Below are 19,969 nucleotides of genomic sequence, written 5' to 3'. Positions count from 1 at the left end.
GGAAATGGGAACCATGAAGAGGCCGCTAGGAAAGCTGCAACCACCAAGTACCTGCAGAGGGTCAGGCAAGTCCTGAGGAGTCAGCTGAACGGTAAGAACAAGATCCGGGCCATCAATACGTACGCCCTGCCCGTGATCAGGTACCCTGCTGGGGTAATAGGCTGGCCAAAGGAGGAGATAGAAGCCACTGACATAAAGACAAGAAAGCTCCTGACCATGCATGGAGGGTTTCACCCCAAGTCCAGCACCCTGAGGCTGTACGCTAAGCGGAAGGAAGGGGGCCGGGGACTGGTGAGTGTCAGCACCACAGTCCAGGATGAGACAAGGAACATCCACAAATACATCACGAAGATGGCCCCAACTGACAGCGTGCTCAGTGAATACCTCAGGCAGCAGAAACCCAAGAAAGTGGAGGAAGGCGAGGAACCATCATGGAAGGACAGGCCCCTGCACGGTATGTACCACCGGCAGATAGAGGAGGTGGCTGATATACAGAAATCCTACCAGTGGCTGGACAAAGCTGGGCTGAAAGACAGCACAGAGGCACTAATCATGGCAGCACAAGAACAAGCTCTGAGTACAAGATCCATAGAGGCTGGGGTCTATCACACCAGGCAAGACCCCAGGTGCAGGCTGTGTAAAGATGCCCCAGAGACAATCCAGCACATAACAGCAGGGTGCAAGATGCTAGCAGCAGGGCATACATGGAACGCCATAACCAAGTGGCCGGCATAGTGTACAGGAACATCTGTGCCGAGTATAACCTGGAAGTCCCGAGGTCAAAATGGGAAATGCCCCCAAGGGTGGTGGAGAATGACCGAGCTAAGATCCTGTGGGACTTCCAGATACAGACGGACAAAATGGTGGTGGCTAACCAACCGGACATAGTGGTAGTAGACAAACAGAAGAAGACGGCCGTAGTGATCGATGTAGTGGTTCCGAATGACAGCAACATCAGGAAGAAGGAACATGAGAAGCTGGAGAAATACCAAGGGCTCAGAGAAGAGCTCGAGAGGATGTGGAGGGTGAAGGTAACGGTGGTCCCCGTGGTAATCGGAGCACTAGGTGCGGTGACTCCCAAGCTAGGCGAGTGGCTCCAGCAGATCCCGGGAATAACATCGGAGATCTCTGTCCAGAAGAGCGCAGTCCTGGGAACAGCTAAGATACTGCGCAGGACCCTCAAGCTCCCAGGCCTCTGGTAGAGGACCCGAGCTTGAAGGATAAACCGCCTGCAGGGGCAAGTAGGGAATTTTTTTTTTTTATATATATATAAAATTCAATAACACATATGCTTTAATCATAAATACATTAATTAGAAACACCCAGACTAGCCTCCCTTGAGCTGTCATTTCAGTCTCTAAGCAGGGAGCCTAAGCTGTTTTCACTCTTCTGCTCTCCTAACATAAACCGACACTTAAACAGTCCTCCCAGAATATTGACTGCAGTCAATAAAAAATCCCTAAACAATAAAAATAATGTGTGTCTTTTCATTTAGCTTCCAATATCAATCATTCATAAACACAAGGTAAGGTAACAGATCCCCTGGTCTCCATTACAGGCAACACAGCATGCCAGCATGCGTCTGAATAATTGCTAGTCAATTAGAAAAATGCCTAACAGAAGCAGAAACAAGACTGAGCTTTAATCATCTAGTAAACTGATGCTTCACTTAATATTCAGCTTAAATTAATCACTTCAGTAGATACAGTAAGCACGCAGTTGTTGACATACTGATGCTTCAATGCAACATATCTGCAGATGGTGCAGTGGACCCGAGCCATTTCCAAAACTGAAAACAAACCACAAGCTATGTTGGCTGGTTCGTACTTATCAAGGGAAGCTTAGCCTGAGAAACACAGATCAATGCTGTTCCTCTTCTCATGTGAAACAATTGCTCGTCGAGACTGTGCTGCGTGGGAGGCAAAAATAAAACAGATTAGCCATAAAAATTCAACTGCAGCAATCTTCACAGTGATAGTAGGAAGCTCGGGCGTACTTCAGAAACATCAGCATTTACACATCAATGAGAGGGGGTGCGTTGAGACGTATTATGATGCAAAATATTCAGAGGGAAGGTCTTTTTTTTATCTCAATGGTATTGAAATAGGCAGGAAAAAAGATAACAAGCAGTGGCTGTGAACTGTTGGAGGCAGTTAATCAGTATCAGGATGGGGTCTGTCTGTAGTCAGACGTGACTATTACTGGTTACTGTAACAATAATTCATGACTGTGATGTATGCAAAGGCCTAAAGAGAGAGCAGGAAATCGGGGCCAAAATCTCATATCCCGATATTATGCATTTCATATAACACTATATATCATGATACAGCGCATTTTCTGTAAATTGGGAGAATAGCTTATATAATGACCACACGGATTATTTCTGTTTTAATTTTTAAATCAGCTGCTTGAGGCACATGTTGTTGTGAACAGTTTATATAAATAAAATGACATTTAATTAGATACTTGAAAATGAATGGTACTAATTTGTATGTAATTTTTTTCTTTTTATTGAGAAAATCAGGGCAAATGTTGAATTGAAAAAGTTCAGATAAAACATTAATGTATAAAATAGAAGACACTTTTCAAAAACTAAATGACTAAAGGTCCAACATATTGTAATATTCTGCATGCCTATAGCATTAATACAAAGTCTACAGTATATATTAAATAAATAATAATAATAATAATAATAATAATAATAAAATATATAATGCTATCTTCATCAGGTAGCATTATATGAGACCAACTAAACTATAAAAGGCAGAAAAAAACTGCTTAAAAAACACAAAGATACAATGCATTTTGTAAGAGACAAAATGTAACCATGGACCTTTTCAAGCTTAAACTATAGCAGCAAACTAAGCCTCACCATAAATATGTACTATAACAAGTAAACAACTCACTTCAAGTTAGAATTATAGCACATGTAATGTAAAATGTCACAACAAAGCATCTTGCATATTCAGCCTGAGAGCCAGCAACACAAATGCTCGCTAAACTAGCACCTTGAAAATTTTTAAATCCCACATGACCTACCACGGTTATTATTGCAGAAAAATGTGCTTATATTTAGATACTCATTGATGGCTACATGGAGACTGTGAACAAAAACAGTGTTTTGGTCACAGCATTATACATGGTGACACACACCAGATGATCCTCATGTGGAGCTTCCCTGAGCCTATCATTTCTCCTGCATGGTCATCAAGAAAAAAGCCTGTCTGCAAAACACGACTGCAAAGTCTCAATGCAATCTCAGATAAAGTGCACCATCAAACTCAAACAGATATATCATCGCATGGCGCAGTCGTAGCAGGAAACAAAGAAGGTAGCTGTATGACACAAAGCCCTTAGAATAGCATTACAGCTTAATGCTAGAATAACTAGATGCCACGGCCGGGGTGCACACATACCTCAGGTTTCCCATAAATGGCTCTTTAAACATAAAAATTTCAAAGGTTTTCTATCAGCCTCCACCAGACTCTGCACCACTGTCAACAAATGACTGTGTGCACCTTGGAAATGTGGACGTTTTCCCCTTCTGCAGGAATCACCCCGGACACTGACACCATCACTCCTCCTGTATCAGTGAGGCTTTTTCAAAAGTAGACATCTGGACTACCACCAGAAGGCATACAGTTAAGTCTATACATGTTTGCACAATGACACAATCCAGCAGTCTATCCATTTTCTTCCATCCATGGCTTTCCCAGTTATTCCGGGTTGAGGGTTGAGACACGCCTATGAGCAATTTAGAATCAATTACTCTAACTCACACGTGTTTTTTTGGACTCTAAAAGGAAGCTGGTGTACCAGGACAGAACCCATAGAAAGGCCTCAGTTTTGATCCCAGGACCGTCTGCAGCAACATGCCTCAATTTTTATATGTATTTCTTATTTCTACAGCACCAAAACACATGTGAGGCCATTTCTGCTTTTTGAACTCAGTGCTTGCCAATAAGCACATACAATAAAAATGAGCTTTTCATGGAGAAGATTAGGATAAAAAAAGAAAAAATACCCCCAAATATCTCTTACTGGGATGATCGTGTGATTTATATGAAGGCCACATTCCAGGCAGGATTCTAGACAAACAGCAGAAAATAAAAGACAGCGTTCCCAACTGAAACACTCTCACATCCCACTCACTGCACTTACTATAATAATGATTGTAGCATATCTATGTTTGTATGGTCCCCATCTCCTCCTAGATAAGTGGCTTAATCTTGATGAAACCTTTCATAAAGAATGCCGAGGGCATTGTGAGTGTCTAAAAATAGTTCATACAAATCCCACAAAATATGTTATTACATTTAACAGTTTAACTAAGCACTGGATGAAATGTCATAGTATATTGTGATACTCTATTCTGATGTATGATAATGTTCCCTAGTATCAGTAATTGTATAGGTGTTACATAAATGGGCCTCTTTAGACTTGAAACATAAAAATTCACTTGTGGTGTGTTGGTGAGCACGCAGGAGAACACACAGCTTGCTGTACAGACATGACACAGTCCACTGGAGGTGTATCCAAAACATGATTTGACTGCCTGACGATGCTACACAAATTTTCAAAGCTTCAAATTCAAAATTGTAACACTAATAAAATAATGATATTTATGAAGAAGCTCCTTTAGACAAATTTTAAGCTACCACACAAGTAAAGACAATAAAGGAGTAGAATTAAATAAATTAGAATAAAATAGAGTACAGAAAAATGTGTGTATTCGATTATTTCATTTGTAACAATTCTTAGGGCTGCTCGATTATGGCAAAAATTATAATCACGGTTATTTTCACTGAGATCTCGATTATTTGATGATATTTATTTAACAATAACAATGTGTTGATTAATGACTTTAAAGATTATATTTTATAGTGCAAATACTGATAACAGTGCAAATGTTTGCAATATAAAAAATAAATGAAAAATGTAAACATCTATGTTTAGTGAACTTTGCAGTGTTGCTCTGTGGTGCAGCTACGACACTGTAGCAAAGTTTACACACTGTGTCTACTTGATCCACGTCTGACTCTGAACCCATAATGTTTCCACACCACTGAAGTTTTTTTTTTTACCTCTTTTCAACCAACAGCAGTCACTCTCCTCTCCAAATAACTTCTGCTTAGCTTTCCGAGCTTCCCTCGGGTCCTCTTAATCAGCGGTCCCCAACCCCCGGGCCTCGGACCGGTACCGGTCCGTGAGTTGTTTGGTACCGGGCCGCGAGAGTGGAGGCTCAGGTGTGAAATGTATAGTTTTCAGGGTTTTTATCGGTTTTCAGCGTTATTTTGTTATTGTTTTTATCGTTTACTTGGTTTTCCTGGGTCTTTTCACATGTGGTATGAATAAATCTTCTTTTTTTCGGTACCGGTACTAGTTTTATTTTGTTGTATTTATCCGCGACACCTTAAAGGCCGGTCCATGAAAAATATTGTCGGGCATAAACCGGTCCGTGGCGCAAAAAAGGTTGGAGACCGCTGCTCTTAATTGTTGTGACACGTGTTCGAAATGCAGAGAGGTGCGCTCGATTTGCCACACGGAGCAGCGCGAGAGTAAAGCACGAGGGAGGGGCTAATAATCGGCTCAGTCATTTTTAATGATCGTTGAAAGCCCAGATCGAGATTAAAATTCGATTAATTGAGCAGCCCTAACAATTCTTCTTGGCAATTAATCTGGTGCTGTTGGAAAGCCTGTTTATTTTCCTTTAAATGGTGCCAAGGACCTGTCTGCAGTCTGACCTCAACCCCACTGAACACTTGATTGCTTTTGTTCTTCGTTCGTACCAGAGTGACGAATACGACCACACTAGCTGACTTGTGACATGTGCTGGTTGAATAATAGGATGCTATCCCATGGCAGTGTATTACCAAGCTGGCGACGGTGCGAGGCCCGTTTGTTAAATGAATAAATTGCTAAATTGACAGGTTGTGTTTATCACCCAATCCAATCAACGGCACCAAACTAGAGTTATTAACAAAATAAGCTGTTTGGCATTGGCAAAAGATTTGTAAAGTTTTTCTACATAGTTAACTCTGCTGCTTAACCCATAAATGCATTTTCCTTTACAAATGTGGCACCATTTAAGGGGAAATAAATAGGCTTTGCAGCGGTATAAGATTTGTTGCCAAGAAACACTGTTACAACAAAGAAATCACCCAAACACAATTTTACTTTTTGTGGTTAGTTCATTTTTTATTTGATGTCAGTGCTAAGGAGTATATGGGAACTGGTGCAACAACATAACCCGGGGATTGCAGGTTTCTCAGCACTCTGGTGGCTATTTATTTCAAATCAAGGTCAGTTTAAAAAAAACAAGCTGTGTTTGTACAAGGTTAAAAATATTAAGAACAAGAGGGACCGGTCAAGTCCATCTTTATTGTCTTTGTTTAGTATTTTTACCGCTATCTTGATACTTTATTTTCTGCAGGTCAGGTTCTTGTAACGTTCGATAGGATAACATTTTTTTTTAAATGGCATTGTCCCTTATAGCAATTTACAGAAGACAGAGACAAATGGGGAGAAAGAGGAGGGTGGAAGGTGGAGAGCCGCAGTTTAATCCATATTTCACCAACCAATTTGCTAAAGGCGAAGTTGAAAATCAGCACAGAGTCTTTAGCCTCTTCAACCAGACACATTCCTCTGAGACCCGCTGATCAACTAACCAACGTCTCTGCACACACTGGCAGCCTGTTCAGCTGTTTTTAGGATAATCCGTCTTCTGGTAAAAATGTTGTCTGAATCCTGATAGTCCGGCGGTAGACACCAGACATAAACATGTGCACTGCAAACACACACAAAATACAAACACAAAAGCAGAATCCGTCTTCGAGCTGTCAGGTGGCAAAGAGGCAGCAGCGGCTTCGAGTCTCATTAGGATTCTGCTTCTGGCTTCACATCACACACACACACACACACCCAGTGAAGTCTCCTCTGAGAAAATGTATATATGTTTATATAGCTGCTAAAATGCTACTGTCTTCACTGTATGGATGGCAAATCTAACATGAGTAATGCCTCACTAATAAAAATGGTCCTGGCACAGATCTACTAAGTCACAATGCTATTTTTGTCTTTGCTATTTTTGTTTTTTGTGGAACAGACACTCATGGTTGATCTAGAGGGCTTCCCGCTGGGAAGGTTATTCCTGTCGACAGAATTCTTTAGAAATTTCTGGTTTCAAAGATCCGATCAGGTCAGAATATCCTGCATTGTAATGCATTGGGGCTGTGGAAAACATCCATCAAAACCTGTACAGTATATAACCTTAAAATGAATTTTGATGCTATGAAACACTTCCAGGTGATTTTAATGTTTTTAGTAAATATGAAAAAAATAAACAATGTCTATGGAAGACTGAACCTCATGCCATATTTTTTCAGTAAGAGTGGGAATAAGTGGTGTGCTTTCTTACCTCTGACTTAGAGACCTGTTTGCATGCACTGACAACCTTATGTTGCTAGGTAAAAATTTGCATTCCCCAATCAGTGGCAAGTGGTTGCTAGAGGTTGCTGCAAGTTGCTGTGAAATCGATTGCCTGAGTCATGCGGACCTTGACCGTGCCAACCACAAGTCGCTAGAGAAAAATGTATATGCCTTCACCAGCTGGCAAGCATTTGCTGCCAAATGGAATCAGTCCCAAAGAGGCTGCTGCACCAGAAACATCCTTGTGATTGCTTTAGTTACTTGGAAACTGCCACCGTTGCATGGAAGATGAAAATTTGTCTGCAAACACTTGCCAACTACTCCCTATGCGGTAGTCAAAAAAGTGCAAAGAAAATCTGAAACGGAGAATCTTCCACTTTAAAGTAACATTATGGCTTACTGCTGCAACCAACACATTTAATCACAGTTGGCAAGTGGTCATTGTCTTCTGTGCAAATGATGAGCAACTGCTACAATATGTTAGCAAACAATTTTTGGTGCAGCACTATATACCTCTTTGTGACCGATTTTTACCTGGCAACTGGCAGCAACCTACGGAGCCCCGCAGGGGACATGGGAGAAAAAGAAATTAAGACGGACTTTTGCGAGATCTCGCAAAAGTTTTGCGAGATCTTGCAAAACTAACTTGGGATCTCGCAAAAGTTTTGCGAGATCTCGCAAAACAAACTCGGGATCTTGCAAAACTTTTGCGAGATCTCCCGTTAGCTCGAAGCTAACGGGAGGTCGAGACCTACTACAGCCAGGAGGAACACCGCTTTCCCGGCACATCGTGCCTCGACCTCAGTCGGCCGGTTGGCTTCGAGCCGGCGTCCGAAGAATGTGGCTAAAAGTTTTGCGAGATCTCGCAAATGTTTTGCGAGATCCCGAGTTTGTTTTGCGAGATCTCGCAAAACTTTTGTGAGATCCCGAGTTTGTTTTGCGAGATCTCGCAAAAGTCCATCTTAATTTTTTTTCTCCCATGTCCCCTGCCGGGCTCCATAGCAACCACTCGCCAACTGGTTGAGGAGTACAGATTTTTCATTAGTCAGCTGTGGTTGCCTGAAGGGGTCACCGGTCTGTAAGTCTCTGTAACCAGACTTTATCGATCTATTTCACAGTGAATGGCATCAACCTCCAGTAAGTGTTTGAAACTGGAATATAGATAATTATTTTGGTCGCAAATGGTTTATATAATATATATAATTCCTTTAGTGACTAACATTATCCAAGGGGTTGGCGATTGGTCTCTAGGCCAGTGTGACTGGGGCCTAACTAACGAACTACAGGGTGGCAGATATTAATTTAAAAAATACTTAATATTGCAATTTACCTTGATTTATTTTTTATTTTTTTTTACGTAAAAATGTTACAGAAAGTAACATTTTTACAGCAGTCTGCTGTAAAGTGGCTGACTTCAAGCAACCACATCTCCTCTTCTATGGGCACCAGGCTAGTACTTTGTCTCAATGAACCTTTGCCCTACTCCTAGTGAAAAAGACAGTAATTTAACACTGATGTAACGCACAGTGCTTGTTTTATCTTCAGTTGTGCTCAGTGTTTTTTCTTATCAGTGGGAGAAAAAAAGAGAACAAACTGCTTGCAATAGAGAAAAAAATGAAAATTTGGACAGAGGCAGAACAGATAGGATCGCTGGAGCATGCAGTGAAGAGAAGGAAGAGCAAAAAAGAGGCACAGAAAATGAGAGCGGTGTTACAAATGGCTGCTGGTGAGGGGAAGGGAAAAAGGTTGGATGTGGAGAGTGAGCACAGCTGGAGCTCTGTGTGAAGCCTTACTCATGGTTACACCAGATGATGGGTGGAGAGGGCACGGACTGAGGGAGCATTTACGCTGCCACAGGCTGTCAGCAAGGTTATGCTTTTTAAAAAATGACTGCACTGAAAGGAACCTGCTGCTGCTGCTTGCTGAGGTAACTTGCAAGTAACCACCCTCATCCTTTGTTTGACTCACTTGAAACCTGCCTTATCATCACTTAACATGCAGAGCTGTGCAGCCAGGTTTCCAGCTAATAGGAGAGACATGAGGGATGTATGAAATAACATTTTTACACATTTTTATGGTGTATTTAAAGGCAGTATGAAGCGCTCAAAGTATAATATGGTCTTTTGCTAAAACGATTAAACACACCTTAAAATATGCTTCTTAAATACCTCTGTTGACTGGTTGTGCCACAGGATTGCAGCTTTTGTTCTTCAGTACGTTAATACTACCTGAATAATAAACCTGAATGGATTATCGAGGCTAATCCACATAATATTATTATTGGATTGCTGCTATATTAGAGAGGATTACACCTTGCAGAGAGCACATAGACATTACAAATGAAAGGTGTAAGCAAAGAAAAATGCCTTAAAATACACGCCTGAAGCAAGTTTGGGGCTTATTTCCTGTTTTCATTCTCCTGTGTGGAGTAATGCAAATGTACAGTAGTGTGCAAAACTCTTCAGTGGGCACCTTATTTCTTTGTTTTACTTCCAAGAAGACAGACCTCTTTGTAATTTCTTTAAAATTGACATACTGTACAGCATTTGTCACAAACCTGTATTCAAATTCTCTCACCCCAACCGGTCGCAGCAGATGGCCCCGCCCCTCCCTGAGCCTGGTTCTGCCGGAGGTTTCTTCCTGTTAAAAGGGAGTTTTTCCTTCCCACTGTCGCCAAAGTGCTGCTCATAGGGGGTCATATGATTGTTGGGTTTTTCTCTGTATCTATGAAGCGCCTTGAGGCGACTTTTGTTGTGATTTGGCGCTATATAAATAAAATTGAATTGAATTGAATTGAAATTGTATTTAAACGGTTATAACCTGTTATTGCAATGTAGTTATAGTAAAGTAACATATTTCCCCATCTAACATTCCATGTCTGCCTACATGATATCAGCACAAACACTGGTAGTAAGAAAAACAGATTTAAATCGCTTTATATAGCATTATTGTCACTTTCCCTATCAGATCAATCTACTGACCTTGAAATCTTGAAACGGTACTTCCTATATGTTAACATTAAATACCACAATTGTAAGTCTTTTTGTCAATTTAACCAATAACTTTGAAGACCTTGGTGGATGTAAGCCAGATGTTAATGGATGTTAACATGACATCACACCCCTATACCCATACAGAGGAGATTCATGCCTATATATCTAAATATAGGCACTTTGTTACTAACAGTCTGTTGCAAAAACACATCATTTGTTATCATTTCTTTAGTTAACTGTACAAAAAAATGCTAAAAGTAATATTGTTTGACAGGCATGAAGAAGTATTTTTGCACCAAGATGATTCCTTGTGATAGGCCAGAAACTATCTGTGTATGACGTGCAGCAGTGGTGTGCAGTGACTTTTACAGAAAGACAAGCAGGGATGATGTTACCATTTTTTGCTGCCAGTCTTTTATTCTCTCATACATGCCGACTGCACTGATCCTGCATGTTTTTACCTTTCTGCACTCCTTCCTGCCGGAAGGATTGTAAAATATTATTTGATATATTATATCATCTAATGATTTTCTACTAGCTGGCAATGACGAGTGCTGGAGGAGCTTTTTCAGAACCATTACTTTAGCAAAAGTAGCAATAAAATATCATCAAAACGCCTCACTACACATAAAACTGTATTATGTGCAGTGAGATTGTTTCTGCTCCAGATGTTTAAAGCTGAGCTCATGTTAAATACTTATATAATATGTTTAATCAACACTATAAGATTCTATATAATCATATACTTGCAATGGCTATCATGTGAGTACCACTATCTCAAAGAAAAAACTAATATGCTAATCAGCTCAGCCCTAAATTTTTTTTTTTTTTAAGAAAAAAAAATGTTTGATTGGCAGTGGCTCCATTTTCCAACATAACAATGATCCCAAACACACTGCCAGTGCAGTAAAAACATACTTGGATAAAACATAAGACATAGTGGAACACTGTCAGTCATGGATGGGCCTCTCCAGAGCCCGGACCTCGACATTATTGAAGCAGTGTGGGATCAACTTGACAGAAAATGGAACAAAAGGCAGCCAACATCCAAAGGAGACATTAAAATTCAAGAAGGATTGTCTCAGAAAGTTCAAGCTGTGTTGAAGAATAAAGGGGGTCACACCAAATATTGACTTCAAGCTTGTTAGAAATGTACAAAATTGCCTTATATACTGTTTTTACATGTATGTTTGCACATTTTAATAAATTGCTGGACCTTTAATCCCATTTGCCTTGCAGAAAATACTAAAATGAGGGCGACCTCAAGACTTCTGCATAGTACTGTAGATCAACATGAATGACTTCAGTCTTTAACAGCTTGGCCAGATTTAGAGTCTCTTTATAGAGGCTCGTTTTAAAACTTACATTCTTATACATCCTAAAGGGTTGATCGGGATTTAGTGTTTTCAGGGGGAGAAACATTTCGTCACTCATTCAAGTGACTTCTTCAGTCTTCAGTCTTCTTCCGTGGCTTTTACACCCCAAAACACACTGCACCAAAAATTGGACCACCCCAAGGATCAGGTCCACCGACACAGAGTAATATAGTGTACGCTGTGCCAGGAGGATTGCCAGGATTTACACATCGGGGAAACCAAACAACCTCTGGCGAAGCGGATGGCACAACTAGAAGAGCTAACAGGCCAGGACTCTGCAGTCTATTTACACCTACAGGCCAGTGGACACTCTTTCAATGTGGAGGATGTAACATCCTGGACAGGGAGGAACGCTGGTTTGAGCGCAGAGTCAAGGAGGCCATTTATTAGGGGTGCAACGATACTCGTATCGATATTGAACCGTTCGATACAGTGCTTTCGGTTCGGTACGCATATGTATGAACAATACAAAATTTATTTGCTGAACTTTTCTTCTGACCATGCTGTCTGTGTTGAGCGCTCAGTGGATCTGCGCTCGACAGTGCAGCCTAGGCGGAGTAGTCGAACGCAGATTCACTGAGCGCAGGGCAAGCTAGCGAGACAGAAGTTAAGCTCTTGTTGCAACATGGCAAATTGAACCTCCCCCACCCTCATTCAGATCTGGCGTTTGGAACTATTTTGGTTTTCATGTGACGTATGACCCTGAAGGTAAGCGCGTCATGGACTAAAGTAAAACAGTATGTCGGATGTGCCACGCAATGCTCAATTACATTGGTGGGAACTAGTGTGTTAGCGCAGTTAGCTCATTAACGTGTTGACGCCGTCCAGCCCCACGCACGGAGCGATCCGCGGTAACTCGTTAACGGAGATTTGCCGTGTTGTGGCGTTAACGTCATTTCAGATTAACGCTGACAGCACTAGTGGGAACACAACGAATATGACTGCACATTTACTCCGACATCATCCTCGTGCAAAGACAAGTGGAAGCAGACAAAAACAACAAGCACGCATGCTACAAACTTTACCCGAGTCATTTAGACAGCCGTTAGCACATGATTCTCCTTATGGGGACCTGATATGTTTAATATGCTGCTGAGAATATAGCCCAGAAGAAGCGTATAGTATAGCTTTTATTTTGGAAAGAGACATTTCTCTGTAATAAACTCTCTTTTCCAAAGATGAGTGATTTCTCCATCAGATAGATTTATTTTTTTATTACTTTGTTGTTTCAGCAACATTAAATTTAAAAACTGTACTTTTGAGTTAAAATATATATTTATAATTTTAATAAATGACAAATTAAAAAAGCATGAACATTTTTTTTGTATCGAAAAAATATCAAACCGTGACACCAAAGTATCGAACCAAACCGAACCGTGAATTTTGTGTATCGTTGCACCCCTACCATTTATGTGAAAAGGGAAAGACCATCTCTGAATCGAGGAGGAGGCCTAAGGGTACATCTTTCACCGTCTTACAATGCTGTGATTGCAGCCATTCCCCAACTCTCTGTGAATGGTACTCATGGCCATTGATCAGTGGGCTTTGATCAGTGGTTCTTGATCAATGGTCATGACAGTTTGCATATTAATGATCAAGGAACTGACCTCACAGCCCATTGTTCATTCAGTGGGTTAGTTTCAGTCATTATGCAAATGTACTGTTTATAAGATTGGGGAAACCTGCAGTCAGCTGAGACTGAAGAAGTCACTCGGATGAGTGATGAAACGTTTCTCCCACTGAAAACGCTACATCGACATAAACAGGATCAACCTTTTGGGATTTACTTACCTGGATTATTGAGCATGCATCAAGACATTATTATACATCATTGTGCAGTATGACTACTACTGATTTTGACTATTAAACATACATTTTGATAATTTAGTCTAAAAATCTATCTAAGTGTAAGTTTTTAGGTTTTGTCTGTAAAAGCATAAGTAAGTAACAATTACCTACTGCTAGTTTAAAGTACAGTACTGAAATTGAAGCTGAAGATGAACCTCAGAAAATAGGAATCAACTCAAAACACCAAAGAAAAATACACTACATGTAAACTCTGCTGGAGTAAAAACATTTGAAGCCCAAGGCTGGGATTCTCATGGTCAGAATCAGTAAATGTTTGTGGAGAAGGAGACTGATAAACTATCAATGCCATTAGTTGCACTCTTTTTTTCTTTTTTGTCCGTGCAAGAGCTTGTAAGAGTTGTGCTTTCTGTGGGCTTATTTGGAGAGATCTTGAAGCCAACAAGCCCACCCTTCTTCGTCAGACTTGACAGCACATAGACCCAAAGCACTTGTATTAGCATTTTATCGAGTGACCTTCCTGCTCTTCAGTCTGCCTCTTATGTTTTCATTTTCACTCCAGCCTTCCTGTTCCCTCAGAAAACGCAACTAATTCCTCTGTATGACCCAACGTGAACTGCATCACCCAAAACTGCTCAACTGGGATAGTTCACTCTGACTTTGAACATTGAAAACTGCAAGAGTGTGCTGCAATATTTTGAGGGTGCGTGCATCCAGCTTTAAGAGGCTTGTTAACTGTTTTACTTCGGGCATTTCTCGATGGTTTCCTAGAAGCACATGACTGTTGCCACAGCTGCCACGTTTTTAATTACTCCACTGGTAATTAGGGGTCGCCCATCGTTGTTATAGGAGATCCCGGACTGTCATCCATGCACAACGCCTTTGTTGGTGGTGTTCATGGCTAAAAGGGGGGAGCACTGGGAAAAAATGAATGTTCATTCACACTGTCAGTCAAGCTGCCTTCATGTGGCTGAGCATGCAGCTGTGACTGATGTTCTAACAGGACACAGGGGGATGCATTATAGTTTATCCTGAAGGCAGGACACAAAAACAAAGGAGGTTCTCGGGGGAGAAGAAGAGTTCACTCTTTGAGGTTTGAGGCTGCCTCCATGTTCTTCTTATCATTGTTGTTTTTGCCTTGAATTCCAAAAACCAACATAACAAAGACAAAGACCTGATAAATGCATTCCGATCAAACCTGATATGTGGGCGGATGTATTTTTTAAATTTTCCTCCGTTTTCTTTACAGGTGCCCCCTCTTGAATCAAGGCTGAATGCCTTCTACATGGCGCCAACAATGAAGCAGAGATGTTTTGTGTACGTTCATACGGACTCTTTTCTGTGTTGTGTTATGATAAAAATGGTAATTTCCTGAAAAAGAAATCCACCTCGGTGATAAGACATTTCTGTGGTGTAACGCAAATCATCTGTTCATTATCTATACTCGCTTATACTGTGAAGGTCATGGCGGCTGAAGCCTATCTAACCTTGGCCAGGATGCTGGGTATACTTTCGATAAATTCCCGGGCTTTTACAGGACTGACACAGAGACCCATTTGCACACAGACTTTAACGATGCTCTACCAAAACATCAAAATCAACATCAAAATAAATAAGAACTCTTCAGCAATAAATTTGATTTAATAACTTGAACTGATTGTAAATGCGAGGCTTCTAGACCTCAACTGCTTTTCACAGCTTCCCTCAGCAGGTAAGTGCAGAAAGCCACAGGACCGAAGATACCAATATATTACTTTAATTCTGTATGTAAATCACACATTAAATATATTTAAACTGATGATCCATGTTCTCAGTATTCATTTTGTTCACCACATGTTGCACAAAATAGCCAATTTGAACAAGAGACAGTTTGAAAGCAACGTGTTGGTTTTAATTTGTATGGGTTTTCTTACTATGTTGTAAGATATGTGATGTTGTTATGTGATGCGTCCATTAGGCGCCTGCAGGTTGTGCAAAATGCTGCAGCACGTCTTTTAACTGGAACAAATAAGTCTGAGCACATTACCCCAATTTTAATTTCACTCCACTGTCTACCTGTACATTTTAGGATTGTTTTTAAAATTCTCTTATTTGCTTTTAAATCTCTTAATTGCCTGCCCCCCCCCCCCCCCCACCTCTCGGAGCTACTACAACCATATACACCTGCCCGTTCCCTTAGGTCCGCCAATCAGCAGCTCCTTAAGGTACCGAAAACTAAGTATAAATTTAAAGGTGATCGTGCTTTTGCTGTAGTTGCTCCAAAGTTGTGGAATGATCTACCCTTGCATGTTAGGCAGGCCTCTTCTCTTTCTGAATTTAAAAGTCTTCTTAAAACATATTTATTCGCTGAAGCCTTTGGCATTGATTAGAGGGGTTGACTCAATTTGTTTTAACATGTTTCAATTTATTTTAGTTTTTTAGTTATTTATTTTATCTTATCTCATTTTAATTTTCTTTACTTATGCTATTAGCATGTACAGCACTTTGTGAACTCTGGTTTTATGTTAAAGTGCTTTATAAATAAAGGTGGTATGGTATGTATTTCGCTGTACAGCTGCTCCTTTTTTATACATGTATAGTTTTACGTAGCCTACCCAGCGACTACAATTTTTTCAAAAATCTGACATGTTAACGTCTTTTTTTCCAAACTAAACTTTGCTCACAAGCATCATGCTTGTTAAAGAAATCAACTGGATGGCAAAAATCTTTATTCCTACAAAGATTGTAAGCTAATTGTAAACAGTAATCATATGCAATAGGGATGCACCGATACCGATACTGGTATCGGGTATCGGGGCGATACTGTAAAATGTGTGTGTACTCATACTCGTAAAAGTTGACCGATACCATGAACCGATACTAACTTATTTCATTAATCAGAGGGTGGCTTGTCATTTTTGTTGTAGTTTTTTAGATTGGCCACTAGGGGGACATCTCGCGCTAAACAGGCACAGGGTTAGGCGAGTGAGACTGGCGGCTCCAGATAAAAAAGAGAAACTGGAGGCTGCTGTAGCTAGGCTAAACAAAATGTCAGCAGTGTGGAACAGCCAACTTTAACTCAGGTTTTGGAAAAGCGATGAAAAATGTCAAGAGAAAATCCACGGGCAGTTATAATAACAGAGGCTCTGACTCATTTTATCGCTCTGGATGACCAGCCAATGCCGGTCGTGGAAAACATAGGATTGCACCGTCTTCTCAGCATACTCTAGCCGCAATATGAAATTCCCAACCGCCCACACATCAGGGAGATAATGGTGCCAAAACTTTCTGAAGAGGTAAAGAAGTGTTTATTTATTATTCTGAAAGCTCGAGACAGTGCCAATAGTTCAGTGATATTTTGTTAAATTACAATGTGGAGACTCTGCAATAATTTAACAGAAGTGCTTATTTTTCACTTCAAAATTTTTTGTGGTCATTTTTATTAAGATTTTATTTTTTATCAGCAGCGAATAAAATAAAACCTGTCTTCCAATTGATTGCATTTGTGTGTGTGTGTGTGTGTGGTAGAAGTATCGGTTTTTGTACTCTGTATCGGCAAGTACTCAGATCCAAGTATCGGTTTGAAAAAATTGGTATCGTTGCATCCCTAATATGCAAGCTAACAGTGCAGTGACAGTGTTTTAATTTCCTGGTTATTATTTGTATATTGTACAAAAAACAGAAAAGGCTCATATCATAGAAACGAATCCTTTAATGACCACACTAATGATCATCACTAAGGAACAAAGTAATTGGAAGTCAATGGACTAAAAAAGTGCCTGATGTGAAGCAATGAATAAATGGAAGGTAATTAAACTCTGTCCAGTCAGGCTGATCTTTCTCCAAAACAAAGCCAGTATTTTATAATGCCTGTCACAAGTATGCGCATTAGGCCCTTTAGTATACCTTCCACGCATTTCTCCCAGCTTAGCCTGACAGACTCGCCTAATATAATTGACTTTGTTTAGCTGGCTGTGCATATCTGTGTGTGTGTGTAGCTTGCATGAAGCTGTGAGAGTCTGTAGGTCCACCGCTTGGCCTTTCATCACATCACTGCACCGACTGAGTCCATGCAGAGATCAGATAGGGAGCAATAAAGCCAGACTCTGAGGAGGAAAATCTTTGAGACTCTTCAGTGTGAGACCTCTCGCAGAGCTCAGCGTTAGCCTATCAAGCAATAAACACCCTCAGAGCAAGTTTATCTTAAATTTGCTTAACATCCGTTGCCAACATCAGACGGGCATAAAGTCTTTACGAATGAAAGATAAGGCGCTGTAGCCAGAATCTTCGAATTTTAGTTCACAAGTTCAAATTCCCTAATGCAAAGTACTGAAACATCTACAATTAAATGTAATCTCCCTACCCGATGATCTACAGAGTGAAACTGCTTGATAGGCTCGTTTAAGACGGCAGAGTCTCAATAAAAGGCTTCGGTTCAATTCTTTCACAGAAAATGGGAACGAAAATGGAAGAGACAGCAATAGTGAGGGTTTACTGGCAAAAGAAATCAATTAGCCAAGAATTTGATTTCTCTTAATGAGTAAATCCTTTCGGCCTAAAAACATACCCAAAGCTGTGCAAGCACTGCACTAAAAGGCTTCAGGGTGCAGTAACTCATGTCCAGTGGGAAATGCCTTTGATAGAGCACCAGTAACAATTCAGGTAGAGTCATGTGGCTCTTATATTGGTGGAAAAAACCTCCTACTAAGTCCACAGTCCTAAAATATGTATGCACAGCAAGCCTGAGGTCTTTCATACTGTATTTTCTATTCGTAGAAAACAAAGAAAACTGCTGCAAGAGTATAACAGTTTCATTAACATTATCTGATTGCAGTCTGGATTTTAGCCAGTATTCCCATCAATCCTATTTCCAGTCATGGCTTGGATGACTGCTGAGGCCCAGTCATCCCGAAAAATGCTGTACTAAAGGAGCCCCGAGGGTGAAACTGCGAGACTCCGCAGATTCCACAAGGGAAATAAGATATTACTGCACTGCTTTCCTATTTCATTTACTAAATGGCATCACAGAGAGAAAGCAGATAATGAAGACAAATACAATCACTGTTGTGTAGCTGCGTTGTTCTACACTCTCCCATCTTGCCTATATAACATATTCATTGCTCTGACTCCTCACCTGAGAATGTCCCAATTTGCCGTTAAACCAACAAGCACCAACAAACACAAAAACTGCTCATTTTTGCAAAAAGTGCAATTTGTAAAATGAAATAATTTTTCGTTTATTCATAAAGACTAAAATACAAAATATTTTCTAGTTATTGTGATCTTGGAATTATAAGAACTTATATATGACTAAATTTCTTGGCTTTGCTGAAGCTATCAATATTTAAAATCTGCTGAAATGTTCTAATTTCCATTTTTTATGTACACTTTACTTGAAGCTGAAATTTCATTCCCAAGCTTCAAAAGGCAAATCATTAAATAATAGATACAAGAATAGCCGCACTGGCTCTCTTCCACAGTGTGTCTTTGTCAGATGGCCCCGCCCCTCCTTGAGTCTGATTCTACCGGACAGTCCTTCCTGTTAAAAGGGAGTTTTTCCTTCCCACTGTCGCCGGGTCATCTGTAGGTCGTCTGATTGTTGGGGTTTTCTCTGTATTATTGTAGGGTTCTTACTTTAAAGTATAAAGCACCCTGAGGCAACTGTTGTTGTGATTTGATCCTATATAAGTGAGTAAGATGTTTTACTTGAGAATGAAAGAACTCTGAAGTTGTGATTTGCAGTTTTGTTAGTAATAAATTATTAATTTATCACTCAACGAGCAAAAGAAGTAAAAATATAAAGTAGTACTATGGTAATATGAACAGTCACGAAATAAAAAATTTAACCCTGTGTGTGGAAAAAATGCCTCCTAACACAAAGTACCCTATCCTGGGTTGCTTACAAAGAATACTACATGTATAATTAAGCTTCAAGCAGCTATGTGCAGGTCAGTCATACCAGCTGAGGACCAAAAGCACTCACAAATCACAGCAGGGATCGCTCCAGTGACTCTGAACCTGACTGCCTGGTGATGCAGCTGCCAGCATCAATCAGCTGTTACCGCTCTTCTAATTCAAACGACAAAATACATCCTAATCTTTTTACTTACTCAAAGTTACTCCCAGAACGCTTCCCCCTCCATCACATCAGAAGAAGGCGTCTCGTTTTATACGTGGGCTCAGATTCACAGAGCAGGTTCAATCCTCGCAGCTCCTCACTATTAAGAATCTGATGCCGGTTGCACACAGACCGGGCTCCCTCCAGGTGGATCGATAACGACACTAACGTAAAACCGCGTGCCACACGGCCGTTCGTTCACTCTGTCCCTCCCTCGTGCTCTTTTGATGGATTTCTATCGAAGGATCCCGGATACGCGACTTCTTGCT

At 40.5% G+C, this 19,969-nt stretch overlaps 1 protein-coding gene across 1 annotated transcript in view; it reads right to left on the bottom strand.

Annotated features, from left to right (window-relative positions):
* Positions 1 to 19,969, bottom strand: part of arhgef49 (Rho guanine nucleotide exchange factor 49) — an 87,355-nt gene extending 67,386 nt beyond the window's left edge. The window contains exon 1 of the mRNA XM_087829922.1: positions 19,693 to 19,969. The gene's annotated coding sequence lies outside the window, so the exon portion shown is untranslated. The remainder of the gene's footprint in view (positions 1 to 19,692) is intronic.

This window comes from Neolamprologus brichardi, chromosome 16 (assembly GCF_056152115.1).
Source record: "Neolamprologus brichardi isolate AB-2024 chromosome 16, ASM5615211v1, whole genome shotgun sequence".
Lineage (NCBI taxonomy): Eukaryota > Metazoa > Chordata > Actinopteri > Cichliformes > Cichlidae > Neolamprologus > Neolamprologus brichardi.
The sequence above is the reverse complement of the archived record's forward strand: the minus strand, read 5'-3'. Positions and strand labels throughout refer to the sequence as shown.